The following is a 19,771-nucleotide window of genomic DNA, read 5'->3' as shown; positions in this document are numbered from 1 at the left end:
GCGAGTGGATTCGCAAATCCAAATGGAGAGGGGAGATGTGGTTGTCCGACAAGGGATAAAGGACAACTCAGGAGGGGAAGGGGAGATTGGGGATAAATAAGATAGAAATAGGAGAATAAGGAAAATGTTGGATGTTGTAGGAATGTTGTCTTATAAAGAGTTGAAAATAAGAAAACAGAAATGGAAAAGGAGGAAAGGTAATGAGGGAAAAACGGAAAGAGAAGATAAACAAAATATAAAAGGGCTACGCTGAACTATATGACTTTAAATATTAATGGAATACATAACCAAATTAAAAGGAACAAACTACTAAATTTAAATGAATAAATGTATTCCATTAGAAAAAATAACATATAGGTTAAGAAATAATATTGAAATATTCGAACAAGTATAGGAGCCTTACATTAAATACAATAGCGAAAACCTACCGGGGACAAACATTACCTAAGTTGATGGAAGGAGAAGGAAAGAAAAGAATGGACTCAGTAGAATTTCTGGTGTATTTTTGTTGAATGACAACATTGTCTGACTGGCTTAATGCAACCTTGATCGTATACCTAAAATGGATGAGGGGGGGGGGGGTGGGGGGATGGCTTGGGAGGAGGGGGGGGGTAGAAAAAGTCACTGTATATGTGTGAAAAATAAATAGTGTATATCATGGCTAATGTGATTTATGGTGTGAAAAATAAAAAATTTTTAAAAAAAAAGGACATCTACAGGGGGACGCTGCCGTTGGGAGAGCAGCGGTGATCGTCAAGGATCTGCCTCGCCTGGCACACACTCTGTTCTCACTGCTGCCATCAGGAAAGAGGTGGCGGTGCCGCAAGACCTGCCCCCACTAGGTTCAGGAACAGCTGCTCCCCCTCCACCATCAGACAGTCTGTAATGGAAGATTCTAACCTGTTTTTTTAATTTGCTGCTCTTGGTTTTGCAAGGCTGAGAACCTGCTTGTGTTTTAGAATCAGCAGACATAAGCTAAATTCCACTGAGGGGCCAGAGATGCTGTTATCCGAAGAAAGGACATCTGTGTACCAAGAACATTTAATCTTCCTGCTTGTTTTGATCACAGACTGTCAGAGACCTAGCCTTGATGCAAAATAAACCATTGTATTCAAAGTGATAAGCTGAAAATTATGTTATTCGTTAATAGCCTAGCATGCTAGCTTGCTTGTTTATCTTTCTTGCTGTGCTGGGAATCGGTGCTTGGGTAAGCAGTTTTTGGGTAATATAAGCCATGGTCCCGCTGCTGAAGAGAGAGACTCTCCGAGAGGTGGCAACATCTCTCAGCAAGAAGAAGAACTTCTAGACTCCAGCCAACGTCCCGGTCAGGGGAGGTGGAGAAGCTGCTACCGGCGCCCTGACAACCAACTACAAGTGTGCAGTCGTTGCCTCGCTTCAGCAGTTGGGATCAGTTCAAGCATTGATAAGTATAGTTGGGAAGGGCTTGCATATTGTAGTGTGAAATCAGCTTTTGAATTTGTAATGAACATTTGTATAAACTGAATTGCTCTCGGTGTGTGTGTGTTTATTTTCTTTCGGTAGCTCAAACACTGTGACCAATCTAAAATGAACAAAGTGAGAGGTATAAGTTTACCCAAGACAATTGGTGCTGCGAGCAGGATTGGCCTCAAGATGTTTCACCGAAAGAAAGAAGTGAGCCATGAGCAGTTCTTGATTCCTGGATGGACTTCCAAAGACGATGGGTTTGGCATGTTGGCCAATACCCTGTCTTTGTTGGGACCACCCATTAGTTGGGATGAGAAGTTAGATTCATCAAGTCCACCTCTGGGAGAGCGGGTTGTCACTCTCCTTCGAGAAACAAAATTTCCGGGGAGGAGTCACGTGATGGAGTAGTGGCCGGTCGGGGAACTCCAGCCCTCTCCAGAAAAGTAAAAAAAAGACAGTGAAAAAACGAAGGCACAAACACAAAAACCAAAATAAAGTGAAAATAAAGGTGTGGAGAAAATGGCAACGAAAAAAGAAAAGCCAAAAGCAACGGGAAGAAGAGAAGAAGAAAGGACGTCGGAAGAAGAAGGTGAAGGCCTTACTTGTCCGAGGAGGCCTGCCGCGGAGAGAGAAGCCCTCTCCCTAAGGTCAGTTGAAGCCCCGAACTCGGGACTACAAAAATGGCTCATGGAGCCAAACAAAAGTGCGCAACCGCGCATGCGCGACTCCTCGCACATGCGCGATGCGCAAGACAAAAATAACACTGACGGGAGGGGGGACCAGCTGAGGAGTTGATCTCCACAGCTGAAACAGACAACTACAACACAACAGCAAGACTCTCAACGGGAAAACATAGAAAATAACGAGAACAAGAAAGAAGAGAATAAAAATAAGAAATCAAAGAAACAACAGATGACCAACCAAGAGGAAGAAAACCAGCAGCAAGACACTTCTAATAAAAATAAGAAGACCTACAATACCCAACAAAACAAAACAAACAACCCAACAAGAAAACCAGAAGAGACAGAGGTAAAGGACACAGATCCTGGAATGGACTCAGAAGAAGAGGAGGAAGAACACAGAGAAATGGAAGATGAAGGGAAGGGCAAGACAATGGATATATTTTTATTTAAAGAATATATGGAATCAGTAAAACAATGGCAATCACAAGAATTCAGTGAAATAAAAAGAAGAGTAAAAAGTACAGAAGAAAAAATGAATAGATTAGAGATGATCATGTCAGATATAGGAAAAAGAGTGGACAAGGTGGAAGAACGAGAAACAGCCATAGAAATGGAAGTAGATGACTTAAAAAAGAAATTAGAAGAATCTGATAAAAAAGTTAAAGAGACACAAGAGCTGTTAGCTCAGAAGATAGATATAATGGAACATTATAATAGAAGAAACAATATAAAGATAGTGGGCCTTAAGGAAGATGAAGAAGGCAAGAATATGAGAGAATTTATAAAAGAATGGATCACCAGGGTCCTAGGAAGACCAGAATTATAGGAAGAAATGGAAATAGAAAGGGCACACAGAACATTAGCTCCTAAATCACAACCACAACAAAAACCAAGATCCATTCTAGTAAAATTCTTAAGACATACAACAAGAGAAAATATATTGGAGAAAGCAATGAGGAAAATAAGAGAAGACAAAAAAACCACAGGGATACAAGGGTCAAAATTTTTTTTTCTATCCAGATATAAGTTTTGAACTCCTGAAGAAGAGGAAGGAGTTTATACGCTAAACTATATGACTATAAATATTAACGGAATACATAACCAAATTAAAAGGAAGAAACTGCTAAACTTACTGAAAAAAGAAAAAATTGATATAGCATTTGTGCAAGAAACACATTTAACTGAATTGGAGCACAAGAAATTAAAGAGAGATTGGGTAGGACACGTAACAGCAGCGTCGTATAATTCAAAAGCAAGAGGAGTAGCTATATTAATTCGTAAAAATGTGCCAATTAAAATAGAAGAGGAAATAATAGATCCAGCAGGGAGATATGTAATGATAAAATGTCAGATATATTCGGAGTTTTGGAATCTACTCAATGTATATTCATCTAACGAAGAAGATCAAAAGTTTATGCAAGATATTTTTTTGAAGATAGCAGACACGCAAGGGAACATATTAATAGGAGGGGATTTCAACCTTAATTTGGATTCAAATATGGATAAAACTGGGAAAAAAATTAACAGAAAGAACAAAGTAACCAAATTTATAATTAAATCGATGCAAGAAATGCAACTTTTGGATATATGGAGGAAACAACACCCAAAGGAAAAGGAATATTCATATTACTCGGGTAGACATAAAACATACTCAAGAATAGACCTATTTTTGTTATCAGCTCGTATGCAAGATAGAGTAAGAAAAACAGAATATAAAGCTAGAATATTATCGGACCACTCACCCTTGATATTGACAATAAAGTTAGAGGACATCCCTCCAAGAATATATAGATGGAGATTAAACTCCATGCTACTCAAAAGGCAGGATTTTAGAGAATTAATTGAAAGACAAATTAAAATGTATTTTGAAATAAATACGGAATCAGTGAAAGATAAGTTTATACTATGGAATGCAATGAAAGCGTTCATTAGAGGGCAAATAATAAGTTATGTAACCAAGATGAAGAAGGACTATAATCAGGAAACAGAGCAGTTGGAAAGGGAAATAGTAAATATAGAAAAAGAATTAGCAATGAAGGATGATACAACTAAAAGAAGAGAATTGGCAGATAAAAAAATAAAATATGAAACACTACAAACATATAAGGTGGAGAAGAACATAATGAAGACAAAACAGAAATATTATGAACTAGGGGAAAAAACGCACAAAATTCTAGCATGGCAGCTTAAGACAGAACAAGCTAAGAAAATGGTATTGGCGTCAAGGAAAAAAGACAAACAAATCACATATAATCCAACGGAGATCAATGAAAACTTTAGAGAATTCTATGAACAATTATACCAAACTGAAAACGAAGGGAAGAAGGTAAAATAGATGAATTTTTAACTAAAATTGAACTACCAAAATTACAAATAGAGGAACAAAATAAATTAACAGAACCATTTGAAATAGTAGAAATACAATAGATAATTAAAAAAAACTACCAAATAATAAAACACCAGGAGAGGATGGATTCCCAATAGAATTCTATAAAACATTTAAAGATTTATTAATTCCTCCCCTCCTGGAAGTAATCAACCAGATTGACAAAACATAAAGCATACCAGATTCATGTAAAACAGCAATAATTACAGTAATACCAAAGCAAGGGAAAGATCCACTCACACCAGCGTCATATAGACCAATATCATTACTTAACACAGATTATAAGATAATAGCTAAACTATTAGCAAACAGATTAGCAGAGTATGTACCGAAAATGGTAAATCTAGACCAAACTGGATTTATTAAAAAAAGATGCACAACAGACAATATTTGTAAATTTATTAACTTAATTCATGCAGTAGAAGGGAGTAAAGCGCCAACAGTAGCAGTTGCTTTAGACGCAGAGAAGGCCTTTTACAGAGTAGAATGGAATTATTTATTCAAAGTATTGCAAAAATTCAGTTTACCAGAGAAATATATTAATTGGATTAAAGCATTATATAAGGGGCCATTGGCGAAAGTGACAGTAAATGGATATATATCAAAACAATTTAACTTAAGCAGATCAACAAGGCAGGGATGCCCACTATCGCCCTTATTGTTCGCGTTAGCCATAGAACCACTAGCAGAACTGATAAGAACAGACAATAAAATAAAAGGGATAAAAATAAAAGACAAGGAATATAAAATCAGTTTATTTGCAGATGATGTTATAGTATACTTAGTAGAAACAGAAATATCAATAAAAGAATTACATAAGAAATTGAAGGAATATGGAGAAGTGTCGGGATACAAGATCAACGCAAATAAAAGTGCAGCAATGCCAATGAATAATGCGGATTTCTCAAAATTTAAGAAAGAATCTCCATTCAGATGGCAAACGCAAGCAATGCGATACCTAGGTATACAAATAAATAAAAACCTCGGCCATCTATATAAACTCAATTATTATCCATTAATGAAAAAGTTACAAGACGACTTAGAGCATTGGAAAGACTTACCACTAACACTAATAGGAAGGATAAATTGTATTAAAATGAACATTTTCCCAAGGATACAATACCTCTTTCAGGCATTGCCAATACACTTGACAGAGAAATTCTTCAAGGAGTTAAAGAAAATAATAAGGAAATTTTCTGGAAAGGGGTGAAACCGAGGATAGCACTAGATAAATTAACAGAATGGTATAAACAAGGAGGCTTACAACTGCCAAACTTTAAAAATTATTATAGAGCCGCACAATTAAGATACCTATCAGATTTTTATCAAACAAGGGAAAAGCCAGATTGGACTAGATTAGAACTAGATAAAATAGGGGAGAAGATACCTGAACATATATTATATAAATGGGATGAAAAATTGGTACAATGTAAGAATTCTCCAGTATTACATCATCTGCTCAATATTTGGAAGAAAATTCATGTAGAAAGGAATAAAACAAATTACCAACTACCAAAATTAATACTGACGCAAAATTTGCAGTTTCCGCAAAGCAGGATGTCAAGCGCTGAAGAGCTGGCTCTGAATGGGCAACTAAAGCGGCATGGTCTGCAAAGAGCCAGCTCTTCAGCGCTTGACGTCCTGCTTTGCGGAAACTGCCAAAATGTTTGGCCTGGACGTCAGCCTGAAGAAAACTGAGGTCCTCCATCAGCCAGCTCCCCACCATGACTACCAGCCCCCCCACATCTCCATTGGGCACACAAAACTCAAAACGGTCAACCAGTTTACCTATCTCGGCTGCACCATTTCATCAGATGCAAGGATCGACAATGAGATAGACAACAGACTCGCCAAGGCAAATAGTGCCTTTGGAAGACTACACAAAAGAGTCTGGAAAAACAACCAAGTGAAAAACCTCACAAAGATAAGCGTATACAGAGCCGTTGTCATACCCACACTCCTGTTCGGCTCCGAATCATGGGTCCTCTACCGGCATCACCTACGGCTCCTAGAACGCTTCCACCAGCGTTGTCTCCGCTCCATCCTCAACATCCATTGGAGCGCTTTCATCCCTAACGTCGAAGTACTCGAGATGGCAGAGGTCGACAGCATCGAGTCCATGCTGCTGAAGATCCAGCTGCGCTGGGTGGGTCACGTCTCCAGAATGGAGGACCATCGCCTTCCCAAGATCGTGTTATATGGCGAGCTCTCCACTGGCCACCGTGACAGAGGTGCACCAAAGAAGAGGTACAAGGACTGCCTAAAGAAATCTCTTGGTGCCTGCCACATTGACCACTGCCAGTGGGCTGATATCGCCTCAAACCATGCATCTTGGCGCCTCACAGTTTGGCGGGCAGCAACCTCCTTTGAAGAAGACCGCAGAGCCCACCTCACTGACAAAAGGCAAAGGAGGAAAAACCCAACACCCAACCCCAACCAACCAATTTTCCCCTGCAGCCGTTGCAACCGTGTCTGCCTGTCCCGCATCGTATTTGTCAGCCACAAACGAGCCTGCAGCTGACGTGGACCTTTACCCCCTCCATAAATCTTCGTCCGCGAAGGAATAGAAAATTGTTTTTTGGGGAATAAATTATTATCCTTTGAACAAATGAAGGATAAATATAATATAACTCACGATACACTGTTGGCATACTACCAACTGAAATCCTATTTGAAGGACAAATTGGGAAGCAGTCTGAGGTTACCAGAGGGAAGTAATTTTGAATATGTGATTACAGACACAATGATAATCAAAAAATTTGTAACAAACATGTATATTAAACTACAAGAAAAGGAGAATGAGGAACCAAATGGTAAAACTAAACAAAAATGGGAACAAGATCTAAACATAAAGATAAAGAATGAAACATGGGAAAAGTTATGCTCAGGAACTATGAGAAATACAATAAACACGAGGTTACATATGATACAATATAACTGGATACACAGGCTATATATTACACCTCAAAAGTTAAATAAATGGGACCCAACAGTATCTGACAGATGTTTTTGCTGTAAAAAGGAAATGGGAACAACAATTCATGCAATCTGGACATGTGAGAAAGTGAAAAAGTTTTGGGAAGATCTGAACCAGATATTAAATAAAATCACAAAAAGCAATATACCAAAAAACCCAGAGATCTTCCTTCTAAGTAATATAAAAAACAAAGAATTTGGACTCGATTTGGATGGTGCACAAAAAAGATTTGTTATGATAGCCCTAGCTTTAGAAAAAATGTATTATGTCAACCTGGAAATTGGAAGATAATTTGAAAATACAACAATAGTATATAGAAATGAATAAATGTATTCCATTAGAAAAAATAACATATAGTTTAAGAAATAATATTGAAATATTTGAACAAATATGGGAGCCTTACATGAAACACAATAGAGAAAACCTACCGGGGACATTCACTACCTAAATTAACGAAAGGAGAAGGAAATGAAAAGAATTGACTCAGTGGAATTTTTTGTTTATTTTTATTGAGTGACAACATTGTTTAATGGGTTTAATGTATTTTAGATTCTGTACTTTAAATGAATAGGGGGGAGGTAGGGAGGGTGGGATGGGAAGAGGGAGGGGGGGAGAAAATGACACTATATATTTGAAAAGGAAAATGTATGTATCTTGATCAATGTGGTTTATAGTGTGAAAAAAAAAAATTTAAAAAAACAATCCATTGGGGTGGGGGTAATGACCGCCAATATTTGGCCTTGGTCGATACCGGTGCGGAGCACTCAGTGATTCTGGGTAACCCCGACCTCTGGACTGGACCGACCTTTCGAATAGAGGGGTTGGGAGGAGTGGTCACCCTGGCAAAGGAAATAAAAGTCCATCCCACGGTGGGTGATAGCCCTTCCCCTCTATGGTTACATGCCCTGGTGGCTGCTACTGACCGGTCCAGAAGCCGGACAGCTCCTGGAGAATGACATTTGATTATCGCTTTTTGAACAAACATGCCCCACCACTTGCTTCGGCAGTTCCGGACATTGTTACCCTTATTGAAAACATTGCTACTGGGAACTCAGGAACATGGTATGCTGTCATTGATCTCGCTAACGCCTTCTTCAGTATTCTTATAGCGGAGGACTCACAGGATCAGTTCGCCTTTACCTGGAAGGGGCGCCAGTATACCTTCGCTCGCCTCCCTCAGCATTATGTACACTCTCCCAAACTCCCACTATTTGCCACAGCCTAATTGCCCGTGATCTGGAGATGGTGACAGTATCGCCTTCCCTCTCGATTCACCATTATATTGATGATGTGATAATCCAAGGGGCCACAGAAGAGATGGTACAGGAAGGTTTGGAGAGTGTCCAAGATACCCTGATGCAAAGAGGGTGGGCCATTAACCCCTCAAGGTACAGGGGCAGTCCCAGACAGTTATTTTCCTTGGAATTCAGTAGCATGCTGGAGAACAAGTTGTTCCCAATAAAGTTCGCAATAAAATCACAGACTTGGCTACTCCTACTAACAAAAAAAAGAGACCCAGCGTTTCCTGGGGTTATTGGGATACTGGCGACGCCATATTCTACACTTGGCATTGCTTTTACGTCCTCTGTATAAGGTTACCCGAAAGAAAACAGACTTTGTATGGGGTAATGATCAGGAAAGGGCATTCCAGTCCACCAAGCAGGCTATTCTTCAGGCCCTGCCCATTGCTCCCCGCATCCCAGATACCCCCTATGAACTACAGGTCTCCGCTACTGATGATATGGTCTGCTGGAGCCTCTGGCAGAAACAAGAGGGTCGCCGAGTCCCGCTGGGATTCTGGTCACGTACCATGCCTGAGGCTGCCACTCGTTATTCTGCTTTCGAACAACAGTTACTAGCCTGTTACTGGGCCCTGCTGGAGACTGAAAGAATGACAGGTGATGCAGATGTTCAATTGCGACCTGCACTTCCAATAATGAATTGGGTTCTGGCTAATGATGCTAATCTAAAGATCAGGCGAGCTCAGCAGTCTTCTATTGTTAAATGGAAGTGGTATATTCAGAGTTGTGTAACCAGAGGGCCTGAAAGGGTGGGCTGCATACACGAACAGGTGGCTGATCTTCCGTCTCGTCATGAGGACGTTGAACCTGCCTTGCCCCCTCCTTTACCCCCTTCACCAGTTCAGTGGGGTAAACCATATGATTTGCTCACTCCAGCAGAACAAGAGGATGCCTGGTTTACTGATGGTAGCAGCCGGTGGGTGCAAAGAAAGCAAAAGTGGAAGGCAGTGGCTTACCATCCCAAGTCAGGAACTCACTTATCAGAGGAGGGGGATGGTGGCTCCAGTCAATATGCTGAGTTGAAGGCAGTCACTTTACCACTAGATCCCCATGATCACCCTCTTCGCCTGTTTACTGATTCCTGGGCTGTGGCTAATGGAGTTGTGGTATGGATGCCTGATTGGCAAAAGAACGACTGATGATACATGACCGCCCAGTGTATGGCGACTAACATGGCACAACATAATGCAGTAGCAGATCAGCTTGCCACCATCAGCCGTGCTGATACCGTCCCCCTGGCTCGATGGACACATGAACAGAGTGGTCATTTGGGGGAGAAGGGATCAGCTATGTGGGCCTGAACACATGCTTTACCCGTCCATCAGGATGATGTCCGCATGGTCGTGCGTACATGCCCAGAATGTCAACTTGTGAAGTCCCATGTCGTTCCTCCTGGTCTGCATGGCCAAATAAAACGGGGTGCTCGCCCAGCTGTGGTTTGGCAAATTGATTACATAGGCCCTATCCCAGACTGTATGGGTAAACGTTACGTCCTAGTAATGGTTGACACCTTTTCAGGCCTGGTTTTTGCTTTTCCCACCAAGACGGCTGACCAAGCTAGCACTATCCAAGGACTAAACCATTTAATTTCTCGTTATGATGTTTCAGAGGAGATTCAGCCTGATAATGGCTCGCACTTCTCCGGGAAGGCAATCTGTGATTGGGCAAATGACAACGGTATCTTATGGGTTCACCATATTCCTTATTACCCGCAGGCTGCTGGGTTAGTTGAACGAATGAACGGCTTACTGAAGGAACAAATTCGTTTGTTAACACCACTGGGAACCCTGAAGGGGTGGTGTCATGTGCTGCAGCAGGCAGTCGACAATTTGAATCATCACCCTTTAAAAGGAGGTACACCTTTCCACCGACTTCTTCACGCTTCTGAACTACAGCCTACTCCAGAGGAAAAACAATCATTGCCCCCCACTCCTGAACTAGAGAATGCCGGACAAAAGGTATGGGTGGCACCACCAGGTATTGGCCCTCCTGTAAAAGGAGAAATAGTGACACCTGCCCAGGGTAACACTCGGTGGGAAGCTATTGAGGGACAGGATGATTTAGTCTGTTTAAACACTGAACGCTTACGGTATCGTGAGTGACATGTGTCAGGCTTCTTTGTTCTAGGTTCTCCGTTTTACACTCCTGGTGATCTGGCTTAACAGCTGCTTTGGTGCCAACAATTGGATTTGTAATAATGAGGACATTCTGAGGGAGTTGCCCATGGGAGACACGGTCCGATGCATTACACCAAGGAAGTCCTCGGTCACCCGCCTCAAGTGCAGCTTATATAAATATGTTATTGTTCAGCATGTTTCGAATTCTGTTCGTGAGCTCCAGCGTCTGGGTATTGTGGCCCACAAGGATAGTTTGAGCCTTGGTTGGAATCCTTTTTTATGGTTAGCTGGTACATTTGGGGGGTTGGGCCTCTCTATTCTCCGTTGGTTGCTCGTTTTATTGCAGGTTTTGGTGATTATTGTAGTTTTAATTTCTCTTTTACGCTCTTTTTGTACTCTTATGCTTGTCAAGTCTCGTGTCTGACAGCCTGTGACCAAGGGGTGGAATGTAATGGAAGATTCTAACCTGTTTTTTTTAAACTTGCAGCTTTGGATTCTGCAAGGCTGAGAACCTGCTTGTGTTTTAGAATCAGCAGACATAAGCTAAATTCCACCGAGGGGCCAGAGATGCTGTTATCTGAAGAAAGGACATCTGTGGGAGGAGACACGTGATGGAGTAGTGGCCGGACGGTGAACTCCAGCCCTCTCCAGAAAAGTCGGGAAAAACAAGAGAAAATACAAAGGCACAGAAATACAAGTTAAAGAAAAGTGAGTATAAAGGTGGAAAGAAGATGGAGACAAAAGGAGAAAAATCAAAATCAACGGAAAGAAGAGAGGAAGAGAAGACAACGGAGGAAAAAGGTGAAGGCCTTACCTGTCCGAAGAGGCCCGCTGTGGAGAGAGGAGCCCACTACCTCAGGTCGGTGGAAAAAGAACTACATCAATGGCTCACAGAGTCGAGTAAAAGTGCGCAACCGCGCATGAAAAAAAACACACCGACGGGAGGGGGGACCAGCTGGGGAGTCGATCTCCACAGCCGGCAACGACAGCTGCAGAACACCTGCAGCAAGAAGAGACCACAGAAGACAATGGAAACAAGAGAGAAGAGGAGGAAAGGGCATCAAAGAAACAACAGATGGCCAACCCAGAGAAAGAAGAAGAGGAAGAATACAGTGAAATAGATAAAGGGAAAGGCAAGGTAAAGGATATACTTGCTCTTGTTAGAGGATACATGGAGTCATTTAAAGAATGGCAAACACAGGAATTCAATGATTTAAGAAGAAGAATAAACAACACAGAAAAGAAAATAAATAAAATGGATATGACCTTAACAGAAATGGGGAAAAAAATGGACAAGATGGAAGAACGGGCAATAGCAGCAGAAATGGAGGTAGAAGACTTAAAAAAGAAATTGCAGGAATCTAATAAAAAAACTAAAGAGACACAAGAATTACTAGCCCAAAAAATAGATATAATGGAAAATTATAACAGAAGAAATAACATAAAGATAGTGGGCCTTAAGGAAGATGAAGAAGGCAAGAATATGAGGGAGTTTATAAAAGAATGGATCCCTAAGGCCCTAGGATGTCCAGAACTACAGCAAGAAATGGAAATAGAAAGGGCACATAGAGCATTGGCCCCTAAACCACAACCACAACAAAAACCAAGATCTATTGTAGTAAAATTCCTAAGATATACTACAAGAGAAAAGGTACTGGAGAAGACAATGGAAAAAGTAAGAGAGGGCAACAAACCACTGGAGTATAAAGGGCAAAAAATCTTCATTTATCCAGATATAAGCTTTGAACTCCTAAAGAAGAGAAAAGAGTTCAATACAGCAAAAGCGATTTTATGGAAGAAAGGATATAAATTTACACTGAAGCATCCTGCGGTATTGAAAATATTTATTCCAGGACAACAAAACAGACTGTTCTCGGATCCAGAAGAAGCACGAAAATTTGCAGAACAATTACAAAAATAGACTGAGGGAGGAAGACGGGTAATGAGAGTTAAAATGATCACGATTGATATGTATGTGGGTAAAGACAAAAATAGACTGAGGGATGAAGACGGGTAATGAGGGTAAAAATGACCACGATTGATATGTATGCGGGTAAAGAGGTATAAGAGTGAATAGAGACAATGGGCATACGTGAAAGTATCTGTAATTAGAGGAAAACATAGAAAGTATAGACAAGAATTAATAAGGGAAGGTAATGGAATAGAGAGAATAAGGAGGGAATTAAAAGAGTGACCTTTGTGACATATGAAAAGTGAAATCTTTTCTGGGGGGGGCTGGGTGGGGGAAAAGAGCGGTCACTGCAAAATCAGTTGACGCTTGCGAGTGGATTCGCAAATCCAAATGGAGAGGGGAGATGTGGTTGTCCGACAAGGGATAAAGGAGAACTCAGGAGGGGAAGGGGAGATTGGGGATAAAGAAGATAGAAATAGGAGAATAAGGAAAATGTTGGATGTTGTAGGAATGTTGTCTGGTAAAGAGTTGAAAATAAGAAAACAGAAATGGAAAAGGAGGAAAGGTAATGAGGGAAAAACGGAAAGAGAAGATAAACAAAATATAAAATGGCTACGCTGAACTATATGACTTTAAATATTAATGGAATACATAACCAAATTAAAAGGAAGAAACTACTAAATTTACTGAAAAAGGAAAAAATAGATATAGCATTTGTCCAAGAAACACACTTAACTGAATTGGAGCACAAGAAATTAAAGAGAGATTGGGTAGGACATGTAACAGCAGCATCGTATAATTCAAAAGCAAGAGGAGTGGCTATATTAATTAGCAAAAATGTGTCATTTAAAATAGAAGAGGAAATAATAGATCCAGCAGGGAGATATGTTTTGATAAAATGTCAGATATATTCGGAGCTTTGGAATCTACTTAATATATATTCACCTAACGAAGAAGATCAAAAGTTTATGCAAGATATCTTTTTGAAGGTAGCTAATACGCAAGGGAACATACTAATAGGAGGGGATTTCAATCTGAATTTGGATCCAAATATGGATAAAACGGGGAAAAAAATTAACAGGAAGAACAAAGTAACCAAATTTATAATTAAATCAATGCAAGAAATGAAACTTGTGGACATATGGAGGAAACAAAACCCAAAAGAAAAGGAATACTCATACTACTCGACTAGACATAAAACATACTCAAGAATAGACCTATTTTTGTTATCAGCTAGTATGCAGGATAGAGTAAGAAAAACGGAATATAAAGCGAGAATGCTATCGGACCATTCACCCTTAATACTGACAGTAAAGCTAGAGGACATCCCTCCAAGAATGTATAGATGGAGATTAAACCCCATGCTACTTAAAAGACAGGATTTTAGAGAATTTATTGAAAAACAATAGAAAAAAAATTAGCAATAAAGGAAGATACAACCAAAAGAAGAGAATTGGCGGATAAAAAAATAAAATATGAAACATTACAAACATACAAGGTGGAGAAGAATATAATGAAGACAAAACAGAAATATTATGAACTAGGTGAAAAAACACACAAAATCTTAGCATGGCAGCTTAAGACAGAGCAAACTAAGAAAATGGTATTGGCAACAAGGAAAAAAGACAAACAAATTACATATAATCCAAAAGAAATTAAGGAAAACTTCAGAGAATTCTATGAACAATTATACCGAACTGAAAACGAAGGGAAAGAAGGGAAAATAGATGAATTTTTGACTAAAATTGAACTACCAAAACTACAAATAGAGGAACAAAATAAATTAACAGAACCATTTGGAACAGTAGAAATACAAGAGATAATAAAAAATTTACCAAATAATAAGACACCAGGAGAGGATGGACTCCCAATAGAATTCTACAAAACATTTAAAGATCTAATAATACCGCCCCTCCTGGATGTAATCAACCAGATTGATGAGACACAAAACTTACCAGATTCATGTAAAACAGCAATAATTACAGTGATACTAAAACAAGGGAAAGATCCACTCTCACCAGCGTCATATAGACCAATATCTCTGCTAAACACAGATTATAAGATAATAGCTAAACTATTAGCAAACAGATTAGCAGAACAGGTACCGAAAATGGTAAATTTAGACCAAACTGGATTTATCAAAAAAAGACGCACAACAGACAATATTTGTAAATTTATTAACTTAATTCATGCAGTAGAAGGAAATAAAGCACCGGCAGTAGCAGTTGCTTTAGACGCAGAGAAGGCCTTCGACAGAGTAGAATGGAATTACTTGTTCAAAGTATTGCAAAAATTCAGTTTACCGGAGAAGTATATTAATTGGATTAAAGCATTATATAAGGGACCGTTAGCGAAAGTAACAGTAAATGGACATGTATCAAAGCAATTTAACTTAAGCAGGTCAACGCGGCAGGGATGCCCACTATCACCATTATTGTTTGCGCTAGCTATAGAACCACTAGCAGAATCGATAAGAATAGATAATAATATAAAAGGAATAAAAATAAAAGACAGGGAATATAAAATCAGTCTATTTGCGGATGATGTGATAGTGTACTTAACAGAACCAGAACTATCAATAAAAGAACTATATAAGAAATTGAAGGAATATGGAGAAGTGTCGGGATACAAGATAAACGTAAATAAAAGTGAAGCAATGCCTATGAATAACGCGGATTTCTCAAAATTTAAGAAGGAATCCCCATTCAGATGGCAAATGCAGGCAATAAGATACCTAGGTGTGCAAATAAACAAAAATCTAGGCCAATTATATAAACTCAATTACAATCCACTAATGAAAAAATTACAGGACGATTTAGAGCATTGGAAAGAGCTACCACTAACACTGATAGGAAGGATAAACTGTATTAAAATGAACATTTTTCCAAGGATACTATACTTATTTCAGGCATCGCCAATACAACTGACAGAAAAATTCTTCAAAGAGTTAAAGAAAATAATAAGGAGATTTTTATGGAGAGGGGGGAAACCGAGGATAGCACTAGATAAATTAACAGAATGGTATAAACAAGGAGGCTTACAACTGCCAAACTTTAAAAATTATTATAGAGCCACACAATTAAGGTACCTATCAGATTTTTATCAAACAAGGGAAAAACCAGACTGGACGAGACTAGAATTAGATAAAATAGGGGAAAAGATACCTGAACACATATTATATAAATGGGATGAAAAATTGGTACAACATAGAACTTCTCCAGTATTACACCATCTCCTCAATATATGGAAGAAGATTGATGTAGAAAGAAATAAAACAAATTATCAAATACCAAAACTAATATTGACACAAAATAAGCTACTCCCTTTTACAATAGACAACCATTCGTTTAGAAAATGGGAAAAAAAAGGGATTAAAAGAATAGAAAATTGTTTTTCAGGAAGTAGATTCTTATCCTTTGAACAAATGAGAGATAAGTACAATATAACTGGAGATACAGCGCTGGCATATTACCAACTGAAATCCTACTTGAAAGATAAATTAGGAAGCAATTTGAGTTTACCAGAGGGAAGTAACCTTGAATATGTGATTACAGATACAATGTTAATCAAAAGATTTATAACAAATATGTATATTAAACTGCAAGAAAAGGAGAATGAGGAAACAAATGGTAAAACTAAACAAAAATGGGAACAAGATTTAAATATAAAGATAAAAAAGGAAACATGGGAGAAATTATGTTCTGGAACGATGAGAAATACAATAAATACGAGACTGCGTATGATACAATATAATTGGTTACACAGACTATACATTACACCGCAAAAGTTAAATAAATGGGACCCAACAGTATCTGATAGATGTTTTCGATGTAAAAAAGAAAGGGGAACAACAATTCATGCAATCTGGACATGTGAGAGAGTAGAAAAATTTTGGGATGATCTCAATCAGATATTAAATAAAATAACAGAAAACAATATACCAAAGAATCCAGAGATCTTTCTCCTAAGTAACATAAAAAATAAAGAATTTGGAATTGACTTGGAAGATGCACAAAAAAGATTTGTTAAGATAGCCCTAGCCGTAGCAAAAAAATGTATTATGTCAACCTGGAAATTGGAAGATAATTTGAAAATACAACAATGGTATATAGAAATGAATAAATGTATTCCATTAGAAAAAATAACATATAGTTTAAGAAATAATATTGAAATATTCGAACAAGTATGGGAGCCTTACATTAAATACAATAGCGAAAACCTACCGGGAACAAACATTACCTAAGTTGATGGAAGGAGAAGAAAAGAAAAGAATGGACTCAGTAGAATTTCTGGTGTATTTTTGTTGAATGACAACATTGTCTGACTGAATTAATGCAACCTAGATTGTATACCTAAAATGGATGAGAGGGGGGGTGTGGGGGGGTGGCTTGGGAGGAGGGAGGGGGGGGGAGAAAAAGTCACTGTAAATGTGTGAAAAAGAAAAAGTGTATATCATGGCTATTGTGATTTATGGTGTGAAAAATAAAAAATTTTAAAAAAAAAGAAAGGACATCTGTGTACCAAGAACATTTAATCTTCCTGCTTGTTTTGATCACAGACTGTCAGAGGCCTAGCCTTGATGCAAAATAAACCATTGTATTCAAAGTGATAAGCTGAAAATTATGTTATTCGTTAATAGCCTAGCATGCTAGCTTGCTTGTTTATCTTTCTTGCTGTGCTGGGAATCGGTGCTTGGGTAAGCAGTTTTTGGGTAATATAAGCCATGGTCCCGCTGCTGAAGAGAGAGACTCTCCGAGTGGTGGCAACATCTCTCAGCAAGAAGAAGAACTTCTAGACTCCAGCCAACGTCCCGGTCAGGGGAGGTGGAGAAGCTGCTACCGGCGCCCTGACAACCAACTACAAGTGTGCAGTTGTTGCCTCGCTTCGGCAGTTGGGACCAGTCCAAGCGTTGATAAGTATAATTGGGAAAGGCTTGCATATTGTAGTGTGAAATCAGCTTTTGAATTTGTAATAAACATTTGTATAAACTGAACTGCTCTCAGTGTGTGTGTGTCTATTTTCTTTCGGTAGCTTAAACACTGTGACCAATCTAAAATGAACAAAGTGAGAGGTATAAGTTTACCCAAGACACAGACTCAACGACAAAATCATTTAAAGACTTACTTTTGTACTTTATTGATTTTTCTCTCTCTGTATTGCACAGTTTGATAACAGTTCTTTATTTGTTTACTGGTGTACAGTTTTTTTTGTACTACCAATAAGTGGTAAATCTGCCTCGACCGCAGGAAAAAGAATCTCGGGTTGCATGTGCATTGACAATAAATCTAAAATCTGTACGTATGACGGTAAACTGTCCTCTTATTTCTTCCAGACTGTAATGTTAGCACGTTATTTTTCCATTAAGCACTCAGGATTCAATAATGAAATCAACAATTTTCCAGTTTGTGCCTGAACTGGTTGGTTCAATCTGTAACATTATAAATTTTCTCTCCACGGTTGCTGTTTCATTTGCTGGGCTTTTTGGTGTTCACTTTATTCTGGATTTGCAGCTTAGAACCATTGAACGTTACAGCACAGAAACAGGCCCCCTTTAGTTATTCTAGTCTGTGCCGAACCATATTTTCTGCCCTGCACCTCCATCCACGTACCTGCCCAAATTCTTCTTAAATGTTTGAAATTGAAGCCACACTCAGCTGGCAGCTCGTTCCACCACTCTCTGCGTGAAGATGTTCCCGTCAACTTTTCTCCTTAATCCGTGTCCTCTGGTCTATATCTCATCTATCCTTTGTGGAAAAAGCCGACCTACATTTACTCCACCTATCCCCCTCATAATTTTAAATGCCTCCATCAAATCTCCCCTCATTCTCTCAGTTCCTCAAGTCCAGGCAACATCCTAATAAATCTCTGCACTCTTTCAATCTTATTGATATCTTTCCTGTAGTTTGGTGACCAGAACTGCACACAATGCTCCAATTTTGGCCTCACCAATGTCTTATACAACGTTACCATAACATCCCACCTCCTGTTCTCAGCCTCTGAAACTTCATCGAGGGAATGGTCCACATCTCAACTAAAAGAACAACCAGCAAAATAAATGAGTGGATCTCCCAGTGTCCACCAAATTTCAATTCCCTGTCCCATTCCCTTGCTGGCTTGTCCTTCCAGACTGCCAGTCTGAGATCACCTGCAAATTGGAGGAACAGCACCCCTTCTTCTATCTGGGTGCCCTCCAACCAGACGGCGTTAACACTGGTTTCTGGTGGTTGCCCCCACCCCTCCCATCTCCCTCTCTCTAGCCCAGTTGCTCTCAACCTTTTTCTTTCCACTCACATACCCTATGCTCTGTGATGAGTAAGGGATTGCTTAAGGTGGGATGCGAGTGGAAAGAAACAGGTTTGAAAACCACTGTTTTAACTGTCCCTCATTGCATGGTTTCATAACTCCAAAGGAAATGGGCCAACGACAATTTTTCTCCAGCAAAATATTCCAGCAACAATTGGGTTGAGAGCAGTGATTCTCAACCTTCCCACCCACATCCCACCTTAACCAATCCCTTACTCATCGCAGAGCACCAATGGCACAGGGATTACTTAAAGTGGGATGTGAGTGGGAAGAAAAGGATTGCTCTAGCCCCTTTTATATAGGAACCCTCAAGCCAATTTTCATCTGGCTTTTAAATTCTCCCCTTGCCTGCATGAACACAGGACAGATGGATTGGCGGGCCCACTTGCTCCAACAAGGGACCTAGGGTCAGAGGTGGAGCAAAGTCGCGCAGCCTCCTGTGTAAACCAACCAGTGCTGAAACTGGCTCGGAAGGGCCGCGATGCCGCTGCCCTCAGCCTGTGACTGAAGTGCACAGATTTTAAAATTAAAAGAGACAGAAATTGCGGACTCAACATCGAATTGCGATGTCGATCCTTTCCAAATGGTTCAAAATTTACCTGTAGCACAATATTCACCCAATCCCAGGCGCAGGCGGAAGCAATGC

This window comes from Narcine bancroftii, chromosome 5 (assembly GCF_036971445.1).
Source record: "Narcine bancroftii isolate sNarBan1 chromosome 5, sNarBan1.hap1, whole genome shotgun sequence".
Lineage (NCBI taxonomy): Eukaryota > Metazoa > Chordata > Chondrichthyes > Torpediniformes > Narcinidae > Narcine > Narcine bancroftii.
This window is presented reverse-complemented; position numbering follows the sequence as displayed.